The sequence below is a fragment of the Callorhinus ursinus genome, unplaced genomic scaffold (genome assembly GCF_003265705.2).
Source record: "Callorhinus ursinus isolate GAN/ISIS: 27379988/994484 unplaced genomic scaffold, GSC_fseal_2.0 scaffold29, whole genome shotgun sequence".
In the NCBI taxonomy this organism is placed as follows: domain Eukaryota; kingdom Metazoa; phylum Chordata; class Mammalia; order Carnivora; family Otariidae; genus Callorhinus; species Callorhinus ursinus.
In genome coordinates this window covers 15194856-15209641 of record NW_027397091.1, presented here as the reverse complement: position 1 = coordinate 15209641, position 14786 = coordinate 15194856, and the positions used below count along the sequence as shown (strand labels likewise).

At 44.8% G+C, this 14786-nt stretch overlaps 1 pseudogene; it reads left to right on the top strand.

The window, feature by feature from the left end:
• Window positions 1-4584: 4584 nt before the first annotated feature.
• On the top strand, window positions 4585-12255 carry LOC112828098 (trafficking protein particle complex subunit 2-like; annotated as a pseudogene).
• The last annotated feature ends 2531 nt before the right edge of the window (window positions 12256-14786 follow it).

Sequence of the window (14786 nt, the reverse complement as noted above, 5' to 3'; positions counted from 1 at the left end):
TTTTTTAAAGATTTATTTATTTATTTATTTGAGAGAGCAAGAATGAGAGAGAGAGTACATGAGAGGGGGGAGGGTTAGAGGGAGAAGCAGATTCCTCGCTGAGCAGGGAGCCCGATGCGGGACTCAATCCTGGGACTCCAGGATCATGACCTGAGCTGAAGGCAGTCACTTAACAACTGAGCCACCCAGGCGCCCCCCACTTTTTTTTTTTTAAAGAGACGGAGAGGGAGCAGTCAGAGGGAGAGGGAGAAAGGGAATCTTAAGCAGGCTCCATGCCCAGAGCGGAGCCCGATGCAGTGCTCGATCTCACGACCCTGAGATCATGACCTGAGCTGAAATTGAGAGTCTGCCCGCCTAACCAACTAAGCCACCCAGGCACCCCACATTTGCAGCATTTTGATTGAGTGGGGCCAAATGGATTACATTTTCTACATTACAAACACTCCCCAAGGCTCTGCACCCCACACTCTTGGTTCTAGGTGGGGTCCTCGCCATCTCTTACCTAGACATTGCAGTAGCTCCCTAATCAGACTTGCTACCTCTGGTCTCATCCCTTCTGAGCCCAGCCCACACACTGGCCAGAGTCATCGATTTAAAACTCAGACACGGCCAGCTCTCATCCCTGCTCGGTGCCCTCCAGGGGCTCCGGCCACTGTGAGCTACACTGCTCAGTTAAAGGTACCAGAACTTTCATAGTCTCACTCCCCAAGCAGGCCACCCCATTGCTGCAACCTCACCAAATCCTCCCGCAATGCTGATTCATGGTTCTTCACGCATTGTTTTAATTACCTCCTATTCATCACGCTGGTGAGGAGGGATTTCTGGCTCAGGTTATGAGGTTGGCCGAGTACCCACACATGGCATCGGACAGATAGAGATGGAGGGCAGTTTATTAGTCGCATATACTCACAGCCCAGGGAGGAGGACCCCGCATGCCATGCCAGGGCTGCACTGGAAACAGAGCAAACAACCTGTTTTCTGTGGCAGTTGGCTTCGTTAGTATCAAGAGGATGGGGTGACTTCTGGCTCAGTGGGAGGATGTGGCTGGCTTGCTTGAACAATTCCGTGGGCTCCCAGATAGGCAAGAGGTGCACCTGCTCCCCTCGACAAGGAAGGTTGTTTGGCTAGGGGACCTGATCCTCGGGAGCAGAATGGGGTGGGGAACTTGTGGTTGGGGCATTTGGGGCTTTCCCTGTTCTACCAGATGTCCTGGCAGCACTAATATTGGCCCTGATTTTAGACCCTATGTCACAGGCCCGAGGGTTCCTTCTCTGTGCTTCCCGATCGCCCTGCTCCCATTTGCTCACTGGGCTAACTCCTGCTTACCCCTTATCTGTCAGCTCAGGCACCCTCTCCAGCAGGACACTCTCCCGGACCTCTCTTCTCCAGTGGGCTCACTTCCCTATCCTAAGTAACCCGCCTTGCGTCCTCTTGCCCAGAAGATAAAAAACTCCAGTAATTTTCTGTCTTTCCTCTAGAATATAAACTCCTTGGAGGCAGGGGCTCTGCACAACTTACTTGTTTTTGAACCCTCAGTGCCTGTCCAAGAGAAAAAAAGGATGGTACATTTTAAAACTATAACTCAAAAATTTACTTTTACAAAAGAACAAATTCACTTTTACTAAATTTTATAGTGCCGGAAAAAGCGAGTCAGTTGGAGTCCCTCAGAGGAAACAGGCAACAATGAAAATGCTAAATGCTATAAGAAAACTGTGAGGGGGGCGCCTGGGTGGCTCAGTCGTTAAGCATCTGCCTTCGGCTCAGGTCGTGGTCCCGGGGTCCTGCAATTGAGCCCCGCATCCGGCTCCCTGTTCAGCAGGGGGCCTGCTTCTCCCTCTCCCACTCCCCCTGCTTGTGTTCCCTCTCTTGCTGTGTCTCTCTGTCAAATAAATAAATGAAATCTTTTAAAAAAATAAAAAAGAAAGAAAACTGTGAGGGGCAGATGCTTAAGAACTGTTTTGCGAATACATCCTCTCCCTCTTCCTCTTCTTCACAACGTTCAGTTTGACCCTCCCCGAACACCTGCCCTCCGGCTGGCTGGCCTTGCTCATTTTGCTGCCTTTCTTTTAAAGGCATAGGGTAAGCCCAGGTCAGAAAGAATTTGTCATTCTAGAGCACCGTTCCAAATCAGCACGCTGGTAACCAGTTCACACGGACAGGAGTTGAGCTCATCGTTGGTAGCATACAGGGTGTATTGGAATCAGCTGTGAATGTTAGCTCAGTGAATCCAGGGCCCCTGGGCTAAGCCATTTGGAGTGGGTCCCTCCAGAGACTTTCAGGGGGGAAACAAACACAGGGACAAAGCTGTCTGTAGAAGTGTCCAACATCTCATGACTAGTTAGGGGCAGAGCCAGGATTAAAACCTAAGTGTGCGGGCACCTGGGTGGCTCAGTCCATTAAGCGACTGCCTTCGGCTCAGGTCATGATCCCGGAGTCCCAGGATCGAGTTCTGCATCGGGCTCCCTGCTCAGCAGGGAGTCTGCTTCTCCCTCTGACCCCATCCCCTCTTGTGCTCTCTCTCTCTCTCAAATAAATAAAAAACAAAACAAAACAAAACAAAACCCTAAATGTGCCCAGCTCCCGAGGCTGGCTTCCAGATCTGGGCTGCGCAGGAAAGTGGACAGAGTGAACAGGCTGATGTGGAGGGTCACAGAGAGCAGAAGGTACAAGCTAGCAGCCTCAGGCCCCACCGGGACAAGAAATAAGTTTTGTTTGGCCTGCACTGTACTTTAACCATTTTTCCCCAGCGTTTTTAATTGTGGTAAAATACACATAACATAGAACTTACCATCTTAACCATTTTTCTTTAAAGATTTTATTTATTTGTCAGAGAGAGAGAGAGCACAAGCAGGGGGAGCAGCAGGCTCCCCGCTGAGCAGGGGGCCCGATGTGGGGCTCAATCCCAGGACCCTGGGATCATGACCTGAGCCGAAGGCAGATGCTTAACCGACTGAGCCACCCAGGAGCCCCCAACTTAACCATTTTTAAGTGTACGGTTCGATGGCATTAAGCACATTCACACTGTTGTGCAACCATCCCCACCAACCATCTTGTAAAACTGAAACTCTGTCCCCATTTAACAATTAACTCCCCACTCTTCCCCCGCCCCAGGCCCTGGGAAGCCATCCCACGCTCTAGAGAATTTCTATGAATTTGATGATGCTAAGTACCTCATGTGAGTGGAATCATACCGTGTTTGTCTTTCTGGGATTGGCTTATTTTGCTTCGCATGGAGTCCTCGAGGTTGTCCATGTTGTAGCATGTGCCAGAATAGCCTTCTTTTTTAAGGCTGAATAATATTCCATTACGCATATATCACATTTTACGTGCCCATTTATCCGTCAATGGACACTCGGAGTGTTGTTCTGTTTTTGCTAATGTGGAAAATTCTGCCATGAACATGGCTGTACAAAGATCTCTTCAAGACTCTGCTTCCAATTCTTCTGAGTCTAAACCCAGAAGTGAAATTGCTGGATCATATGGTTGTTCTATTTTTAATTTTTGGGTGAATAGCTGTGCTGCTTCCCACATCAGCTGTGATATGGTCTTCCCGACAACACTGCACAGGAGTTCCAATATGTCTACATTTTTGCCAACACTTGTCATTTTCTGTTTTTCTCCTCTTTTTAATAATAACCATCATACTGGGTGTGAAGTGGTGTCTCATTGTAGCTTGAGTTGCGTTTCCCTAATGCTTAGTCAAGTGGAGCACCTTTTCACATGCTTATATAATGCTTTTCTTGATAGCTGCCAACAAGAAAAATTTGGAAATTTCACAACTTCACTGACTGAGCCACTCAGGCACCCTTGGACATTTCACAACTTCAGATTCCCGGCCTCTTTGGACAAATCAAAAGATCTGGCAAAGCTGCGCACTCATTCCCACGAGGCAACCGTTGGCTACAGGGGCGGGGCTGCTTTCTGGAAGGGGTAAGCATTCTCCCGTTCACCAAATTTCTGCTGCTCCCTGTGGCCTCACCTGGGGAACACGGGAGTTCGCAGGGATCCCTGTGGGGGTGTTCAGCATCGCCCTCAACTTGTCGATGTGTCCAGATCTTTAGGTGAATGATTCACCCCAAACCAGCCTCACGTGCCACCTGCCAGGCCCCTCTGGAAAACTACTGGGGCAGCTTTGGGGAGCACATGTGACTTGGGCCTTCACTTCTCCATAGGCTTCTTGTAATCATCTCCAAACTGGAGCCAAACAGTTATTTGCCAAACAAATAATACAGAGGAAACTTTCCCCATAAAACTGAAATCAGTCAAGAATCTAGGTGTGACCAGGGAGTGACGTCCTAAGCCCGAATGATTTGGGGAGAAGCTGCCAGAGGGCTTTTTAAAATAAAGAACAGTCTGAGTGCGGCGGAGCCAAGCACGCAGCCCATGTTCCTGGCATTATTATGCTTTTATGGGCCCCGTACTTTTGAGTAAATGGCAATGGCTTGATGAGACTTTCTTGAGCTGACAAAGCCTGGAATACCAAATAAGTTGCCGGTGTGGAATCTGTCTGTTGCTACATCCACTAAACCAATGTGTGAGAGCTTTGCTAGGTGACTAATGCCCTGACTATGCCTCCCAGGAAGGAGCCCCTGGGTCCTCTACTCTCCCACGGCCGGCAGCCAATACCCAGAACCCAGCTGAGGACACCAAGATGCAGAGCAAGAAGTCAGGGATCCTTGCGTGTCTGGGAAGATGGGCAGGACCCTCAGCGCTGGCTCCCAGACTGAACCCGGCGAATCACCCAGCATCTCACGGTAAGGAAGGCAGAAGTGTGTTGGGCAAACCCAGCAAGGAGAGGAATTATCTGGGGCTCCCCTCCCTGGGACTGCCCAGTCAGACCATTATGCAAGGCTTTTCCACCTTAATAGGAATGGCTTCTCCTTCCTGCCACCCTGAGGAGGTGTGCCCATTTCACAGGGGAGGAAAATGGAGGTTTGTGTCACAATGGCATGTGACCTTGGACACGAACTACAAACACACTCTTAAAGGTCTATCTGGCCATTTTGGAATTCTGAGTTCCTAGCTAAGTTGATTAGGTGCAGCCTTTATCAATTATGGTTTAAGCAAAAAAAATTGCTCAAGCTACTTACGGCAGAAATCTCACCATTTTGCAAATGTAGGATGGCCCCAGACATACTTAAGGGGCCAGGCGTATCAGAATAAGCCTCAAGCTGCATTATTATTGTAGTAACAATAAGTATGTTTGCTGAGTATCTACACGAAGCACCTCCTACAGGCCAAGCGCTAGTCCATACAATATTAACTCCTAGAAGGCCCTTGAGGTCATACTGAATTCAGACTGTGCTTCTATAAAAGAATTGCCCTTTGCTCACCCCGCCTGCTCAGAGCACCATTCCAGAAGCAAATCCGTCCCTCATGCCCTGATGGAACACAGTGCAGGGAGTGCTGCTCTGGGACCTGGTGAGGGTCAGCAGCGTGGCCACAGGGGTGTGGCAGAGGCAGGTGCTCAGGGTGCCCTCCCCCAGGCCCGGGGCCCGACTGTCCACCCACAGTGGGTCGTCAGCAAATTTCAGATGGTTGAATAAGCCCATTCAGGAGCTCTTCTACGTAGCCAACTTTAGATCACTCACGACTTTCCCCTCTACTGCTCCACACAGCACGCAGTCTTCGTATATTGGATTAACATCTTTGTAAAATACGTTATCGTTTTCCTGCCCCCCTTTCTTTTGCTTCTTCAAGTGCCAATTTTTATTTTAGCAGTTTTGATGGAAATCTTTCTAAAATATACATTTCCTTATGTTTCACTCCCCCCAGAGCCGCTTAGAAAAACCTTTATTATGAATTTTGAAGGCACACAAACAGTTCAGAGTTGAACACTATCCATCAACCTCGCCTCAACCTCTACCAGTGGTGGTGTCTGCCCAATACACCCTATCACCCTACCCAAGGACCCTCGGCCTGCACCGATTCTGAAGCAAATCCCAGACATGATATCACTTCACTTCTAGATATTTCTGCATCAGTCTCTAAAAGAGAAAGTTCTTTTTAAACATAATTGCCCTACTGTTATTACATGTAATAATTAATCATAATTTCTCAATATCATCATATATCCGGTTGTGTTTACATTTTCGGTTGTATCACAAATTCAGACTTTAAGCAGGTTTTTTTTTTTTTTTTTGAGGTAGGGGGGCAAGTTTATTTAGTAAATTCAGGACTGCTGATTTTTTTTTTAAATCAAGATTCAAATAAGGAGCTCACATTACAATTGTGATACGATTTTTTGTGTCCCAATCTAAAGATTTGCCCTCCATCTCTTTTTTCTTTGCAATTGATGTGTTGAAGAAGTCTGAATTCTCTTTATCAGAAAAAAAAATTTTTATTGCTCACGTTATAGACAGAGAGCAGAGAGAGTTATTTGTCTTTTTTTTTGATGCTTTGAGATTATCACATAAAAGAGCAGTTACTGTTTGTTCTCTGCTGTGACAGGAGCCCTTTCAGGGCTCAAGTGCATGGGAGTGCCTGAGGGCTTGTACACCTTCTTCTGTCCTACCTCTGTTGTTAGGGCTGCCAGTCACTCCACTTGCCGGTGGCTGGGGCCTGTAACAGCCACCCTCCTTCTCCCTCCCCCAACCAGCAGCAGGCTGCACACATGGCTCACCAGACTTGGGGCCCGCCCCACTCTGCCAGGGAGAACGAGTGAATGTGCTATCGGTCTTGAACTTGAGCCTTGGTGCAAGACTCTGAAACAACCTTGGCTTCTTACCGCTTCTTACTGTGTTTACTCTCTCGGGTGGTATTTCTGACTAACCCGGCTCTGGCTGGAAGAGGTCTGTGTGGTAATAAGGAAAAGCAGCTAACAGCATTGTTTGTCTTAATACGTTTTGTCCAGAATCCTATTTTCAACGATCACTACTCTTTTGAGGCTATCAAAACAATAGCTCGTGTTTAATTGAGCATGTATGATACGCCATGCCCTGTTTTGAGCATTCCACGTAGATCTCATTCAATCCCACAACCACCTTATGACGCAGGTACTTCTGGACACCCATCTTACAAATGAGGACACAGACGCAAGGGGTCCATTCCCTTGTCCTGGGATGCCCGGCTAGCTGATGGGGCCGCCGGCACCCACACTCGGGAGGCTGGCCTCAGAGCCGCAGATTCTGACTAGCACTCTGTTCATTAATTAACAGTCTAATACAGTGGGGAGAGATTCAAGAATGCTTGTTTCCCCCTTCCATCCCCCCAAAAAAGAATGCTTGTTTCCATCATTCTCTGGGCCTTTAGATGAGTAAATTACCTTCTCTCTTTTACTATCAGTAAATGGCAAGCAAATTATATTGCCTGAGCAGCATTTTACAATCTGTTGAAAATGAAGACAATTGGGATCACTTACAAGCCCTACCAGACCTCATTCGAATTATTCAAATATAGGAATTATTTCATCATTTAAAAAAAAGGTTTCAGCTCTTCAAGCTCACTAACTCTGGGCAGGAGTGAGTTGGTGTAACCACCCAGGAGACCTGCCTGACACAGTTTCCAAGCCAATCACCCTCTGAACCAGCAAGTCCACCTGTATATCTGTACACTCAAAGACAGATGAGTGTCCAGAGCCACCCAAAGTCACGGGCAAGAATGTTCTCGGTAGTTCTGCTTGTACCATCCTCCACCTGGAAACAGCTCCAATGTCCACCAACAGGAGGATGGACAAATTGTGGTTTATGGACACAACAGAACCTTTTACAGCAATCAAGATACTTGAAAGAAACATGCACACAACGAGAAGGAACATACTCTTGCTACACCCCACGGCATGAGTGGATCTCACACACGTCACGGGGAGTGTAAAAGGCTGAAGCTGGCAGAGGGCACGCGGCGGGATTCCGTTCCCGGGAAGTGTGACGACACAACCGCGGGGTCAGGTGTCCACTCACATGGCGGTTACCTTGCAGTTGGGGAGTGACTGGGGGGAGTGACCAGGAGGGCTGCTCGTGTTCTGTTTCTTGATCTGGTGCTATCCACACAGTGTGTCATTGTATATTGTACACTCGCATTTCTATGTGTTTATGTCATAAAAAGGGTTTTTTCACTGCTAAACATATATAACATTAAAAACAGAATGACTGCCAAAGACCTGATGGCTGTTAGTGGGAGAAGAAGCTGACAAAATGAGAATCATCACATGGCCTGCTTCCCCATAGCACAGCGACTGTCAAGGAGGGGTAAACTCTGGGTCTAACTGGTGCACAACGAGGAGGTGAGGACATGGGAGCACCCCAAGAATCATCTGGTTTTTGACCCAATCTCATCCTCAAATAAAACTGACCTTCCTCCTTAAAACTCAGAATACGTCCCATACAAAATTCTCTCCTCGTGGTAATGTACTTAAACCCTTAAATAGCACTTACTCATATGTTAATGATACTTCATTTAATCCTCATAACAACCCTTTGAGGGAGGGAGTTAGCATACCCATTTGACAGATGAGGTGACTGAGGCCCAGAGAGGTTTTAAATAACTTGACCAACGTGTCCCAGCTGGTGAGTAGCGGAGTGGTCAGGTGGGGGCAGGGAGGAAGGTCAGTGTGGTGGAGGGACCGGCGCCCAGGGCATGTCGCAGGGGAAATGGCTGGTAGTGGAGAAGCTGGGCTCATACCAGATGGAGGAATGATGACATGGGATCCTTAGGTTAGCCATTATCAGGGCTCCAGAAAGGATGTCTCAGGACCCAGCAGAGACCCCACTGCTGCGTGGGGGTTGTGAGGCAGGACTTAAGTCTCAATGTGTCTGGGAAATAGGACTCTTCCCAAATCCCTGGCTTGGACCTGCAGAGTCATCTGCCTGTTGGACTTCCACTGGGCCTGCCCAGAGTGGAAATGTTCCTCCCCGGCTCCAGATCTCCTCCCCAGCTGCCACTGGCTCTTTGGCCGAGTGGCAGCCTCCCAAAGCCTCAGCTCTCCAGGACTCCTTCTCAGGCCCTCCAGCACTCCACAGGGATTCAGCAGCCATGTCCCAGCATCAGCACAGCCACCACCTGCCTGGGAGACTGGGGCACCTTACTCCTTCATCTGTGAATGCTGTGCAAAGATGCTAGACGACTGGGCTTCAAGTGCCCAATCGGGCATCTAGTAAATGCTCATTAAGTGTCAGCCAACTTTCCTTCCTTAATCGCACCCGGGGGCGGCTGCTGGGTGATAGCTGGGTGCTCTCACCGCGAGGGTTGGGCTGGTCAGCTAACCCACCTCCTTCCCTTAGACGGGTTGTTCACTCTACGATCTGGCAGAGTGCATCCACGATCTTAACTCCAGATACAATCCTGTCTTTCCTCTGTTTAAAACAATTTTCTGTTAAGTTTTATGCTGGTGGGGAATCAGCCATTGGGACCCAGAATAGAAAGCAGAACCCATTGGAGCTGTAGACACAGATTTCCAGGAGAGAACCAGATGCTCCTTGCATGGATCTGCAATGGATCCTGGAGGAAAAGTAAATGTGATTCACTTACACGAGAAAGTAGAATTATCAGTACTTGCAGGCGATGTGACTGCATATCTGGGGACCCAGGAGAATCAACTGAAAAATAAATAATAAGAAAGTTCAGTAATGTGGCCACTTACACATTTAATATACAGAAAGCAATTGCTTTTTGATATACAAAAGACCTGGTTAAAAAATACAATAGAAGAAAAATTCCACTTACAATACCCACTGAAGTCAGAATACCTGGGAAATAAAGTTGATTAAAATGAATCTAAATAAACCCAAACTTTAAAACTTTAGCAAAGAATCTTTTTAATTGGACAACTGGTAAGACACACCCTGTTTTCAGATAGGAAAAAATCGTATTGTATTTTTTCTCTCTGAATTTATCTAAAAACTTAATGCAATCTCAATGGAAATATCTACTTTTAAATTAGACAAGCTGATTCTAAAGTTCATAAGAAAAGTAAAATATGCAAGTATAGCCAAGAAAATTCTACAAAAGAAGGCTACCAGGGGAAACTATCCCTTCCAAATAATAAAAGGCATTATAAAACTATACTTAGGGGCACCCGAGTGGCTCAGTCGGTTAAGTATCTGCCTTTGGCTCAGGTCATGATTCCAGCGTCCTGGGATCGAGTCCCACATCAGGCTCCCTGCTTCTCCCTCCCCCTCTGCCTGCCTGTTTGCCTACTTGTGATCTCTCTCTCTCTCTCTCTCTCTCTGTGTCCAATAAATAAATAAAATCTTAAAATAAATAAAACTATACTTAATAAAGAAGCTCGAGGGGCGCCTGGATGGCTCAGTCAGTTAGGCATCTGCCTTAGGCACAGGTCATGATCCCAGGGTCCTGGGATCGAGCCCTGCATTGGGCTCTCTGCTCAGAGAGGTGTCTGCTTCTCCCTTTCCCTCTGCTCCTACTCCCCATTTGTGCTCTCTCTCTCACTCTCTCTCAAGTAAATAAATAAAATCTAAAAAAAAAAAAGAAGAAGAAGCTTGAAAGAGCATATGAATGTACAGATAGACCAATGGAACAAATTAGAGAACTCCAAAATAGACCCAAATACATATGGAAAGGTGGCATTTCAAAGCAGTGGGAAAAAGATGGATTATTCAATAAGTGGCTTCAGGACAGCTGAGTGTCAGCTGGAGCCATACCTTACTCCTTACACCAAAGTCAATTCCAGATGGATTGAAGTACTTTTAAAAACATAAAAGTACCAGAAGAAAAGTCGAGGGTTGTTTTTGATCATCTCTAAATATGGAAGATCTTCCTAAGTAAGACATAAAGGAAAAGGCTGCTACACTTATGTACATATAAAGTCTATTTAAGGAAAAATACTTATTTAAAAAGTTTTTGAAAATGAAAAATTAAAAAAAAACGTTTGCTTCTCATACAACAAAAACCTGGTTGCCTTAATATACAAAGAACTGTTATTTAAAAACAAGAAGAGTTGGTAAATATCAATAATCCAACCACCTGAAAAAAAATGAGCAAAAGATAAGAACATGCAGTTTATAAATGAAAAGGTGCTCAGCCAGTTAAGCATCTGGTTTCAACTCAGGTCATGATGCCAAGGTCCTGGGATGGAGCCCCTTGTTGGGCTTCCTGCTCACCAGGGAGTCTGCTTCTCCCTCTCCCTCTTCCTCTGCCCCTCCCCACCAGCTTGTGCTCAGTCTCTCACTTTCTGTCTCTCTCAAATAAATAAAATCTTAAAAAAAAAAAGAAAAAGAAAAGGTATTCAACCTAACTTACAATGAAAGGAATGGAAATTCCAACAGTGGGACAGCAAAATTTAGAAAGATCAGTAATTCACATTGGAGGCAGGTAGGGAAGAGGCACAGCTGATGAGAAGTCAATGGCTGTGATTTCTTTCCAAGGCCATTTTGCATTATTTGTCAAAAATAAAAATGCATCTACCTCTTGATCCAGCAGTTCTTTCTTGACTAGTGGTTTACCCTACAGACATACCCTGAGGGCAAAACCTGCTAAATGAAGATGTTACAGAAACATTGTTTATAATAGCATTGGATTGGAAACGGTTCATGTGGCTGCTGGCCAACCGTAGAATTTTAGAATGAGGATTGACAAGCTTTTCTTAGAAGGTTAGATGGTATTTTAGGCTTTATGGGTCAAAAGGCAGAATAGAGGTTATTATGCAGGTATTACTTTAAAACTATCCTCAGCTCAGGTATGAAAACAGGCAGGGTTTGATCTCTGGCCTAGAATATCCACACAATGAAAAGCCATCCAAGGTAAGATAAGATATGTCTAAATACTGATTGTGTGGAAAAGTCCCAATGCATACATTTTAAAAAGCAAGGGATGGGGGCAGTGACTGGCTGTTTCCGTTGCTGGTTTCTCCCTGCAGGAATTGTATTTTGAAGACAATGTCTGGAGGCTTCTACCTTGTAATTGTTGGCCACCATGATAATCCAGTTTTTGAAATGGAATTTTTGCCAGCTGGAAAAGCAGACTCCAAAGATGATCATCATCATCATCTGAACCAGTTCATAACTCATGCTGCTCTCGACCTCGTAGATGAGAGTATGTGATTGTCCAGCAACATGGACTTGAAACCTGTGAACAAGTTCAATGAGTGGTCTGTTTCAGCATTTTACTGCAGGTCATATGAGATTTATTATGCTTTGTGATGTAAGGCAAGAAAATGGAATAAAAAACTTCTGTACTGATGTCTATAATTTATACATAAAGTTTGCAATGAATCCATTTTATGAACCCAATTCTCCTACTTGATCAAGTGCATTTGACAGAAAAGTTCAGTTTCTTCAGAAGAAATACTTTTTAAGTTGAATGCAGAAAAATTTGGAAATAAACAATGTCACTATAATGGGGTCTTCTCAGGAGTGTGTACATTGTGAGTAACTTGATTAAATAGCCTGGAAAAGTGTTACAGTTTATCTAAACCTAACAAAATTCCTTAAATATTTCAAAACAGTACATTCAGTTTCTTACGATTGTCAACAGATCAATATTTGCTTGTGAACAGTGTAATTTATAAACTCTTTACAACCTTGAAAATACCCTTATTCTAAAAATTAAGAATGAGCTTTTGGCTTTACTCATTCAGATTGCTTGATCTTAATGTCCCAATCTAGAACCAAATGTCATTGTCAAGATTTGGGTAGACAGATTTAAAACTTTAGAACAAAGTATAGTATGAGCTACATTACCCCATGCAAGGAATTGCAATCATTTGTAATATGAGCTAGGGGTTCATTTGTACAAACCTGGGAAACCAAAACAACCTGTTAATACTAAGTCAGCAAGGAGCAAAGCAAGAAGGAAAGTGTCAGTTACCTTAACAGTTGGTTTTTGTTCTTTCTCCATAGACACGCAAGTCTGCTTCTCTCTACATACCGTAGGTCCATAGGTGCCTTATGAAACCAGACCATTCTGAACCTTAAAGGTAAACTTTTTCTATGGAACCTAAAAGAGACCTGCTTCCAAATGTATTCTGTCCTTTTTATAGAAGATTTTTTTAAAAGATTTATTTATTTATTTATTTTAGGGAGAGAGTGTGCGCTCACGAGAGTGAGGGAAGAGATAGAGGGAGAGGGAGAGAGAATCTCAAGCAGACTTCCCGATGAGTGTGGAGCCGGGACGGGGGCTTGATCTCACAAACCTGAGATCATGACCTGAGCTGACACCAAGAGTCAGACACTCAACCAGCTAAGACACTCAGGTGACCCTTATTCTTTCCTTTTATAAAAAATTTTTAGATTTAGAGAAAAGTTGCCAAAATAACAGAGTTCCCATTTACATTCTCCCAGCTTCCCCTAATGTTAACACCTTGCATAACTCTATCAAATTTAAGAAACTGATATTGGTACAATACCATTAGCCAATCTGTGGACTTTATTTGAACTTGAGCCATTTCCCCCACCTTTGCATTTACGTGTCCCATATCCTCAACTCCTCCAATCTGAGACAGTTCTTCAATTTCTCCTTGTCTTCCATGACTCTGACATTATTGAGAAGTACTGATCAGTTATTTAGTAACATATTCCTCAATTTGGGTTTGTCTCAGGATCAGATGTAGGTGATGCATTTTTGGCAGGCACACCCTGGTGACATCGTGCCCAACCTGGTGTTTTCCCTTGGGGGGGCATCATGCTGACATATGCTCTTACTACTAAGGAACTTACTGTTCCTTTTGATGTCTTGGATAAGGTGGCATCTGCTGGATTTGTCCACTATAAAATTACTGTTTTTCTCTTTGTAATTAATGAACATCTTCGCAGAGATATTCAAGACTGCAAATACCCCGTTTCTTCTCAGAGTTTGCTGACTGCTTTTAGCATTCACTGATCCATCAGACAGTTGTCAGGATGGTGACTTCAAGGTGGTTTTCTGTTTTCCTTGTGCCTTCTACATTTATTAATTAGAATTCTTCTGTAAGAAAGAGCTGTTCTTTCTCCCTTATTTACTTATTTACTGATTTTTAAAAAAGATTTTATTTCTTTATTTGTCAGAGAGAGAGAGAGAGAGAGCACAAGCAAGGGTAGTGGCAGGCAGAGGGAGAGGGATAAGCAGGCTCCCTGTTGAGCAGGGAGCCTGATGTGGGCCTCAATCCCAGGACCCTGAGATCATGACCTGAGCCGAAGGCAGATGCTTAACTGACTGAGCCACCCAGGTGTCCCAATTATTTACTGATTTTTAAAACTAGTTACTTATATCAATATGTACCCATGGATGTTTACTGTTATTTATTTTGTTCTTATTGGCCATTAGGAGCTCTTTGAGGTTGGTTCCTGTGCCTTTTGACATGTCCCCATCCTCTCTAAATTTTTCTTTACCTAATGGCCCCCATGATGCTTCAGGCTCATCTTGGTTTTCCCTGACCCAGTCCTCTGATAGAAACACAAATAGTACTGTTGTCTAATTAATCATGAATAAAACAAAACATAATTATTTATATCTGCATGAGAGAACTAAAATAATATACCAGACCTCAATATCACCACCATTTAGAAACTCTGTAATTAGTTTAGATATTGTGGTTTTATTTTATTGTTTGGCCATTTAAGGAACATCTAGATCAGTGTGTGACACACCATGGGTCGTAGTGTAACAGCTCTGAGGATGCATAGTCCACACCAGCATCTTTCTTTCTTTGCCTCAGAATAATTATCCACGAGTCCGAATTTATGTTTCTCTTTCTTTAGAATACGGAGAAAACAGTTGAATTACATTTCTGCTCGTTTCGGGTCTTAAGCTCAGAACAGCCCTCAATTCTGGGCCTTCATTGTGGAAACCAGGCTGGGAACAGTAAGGAAAAAGAAGGCAGGGCTCAGGAAGGATGCACAGGAGAATCAGAAAGT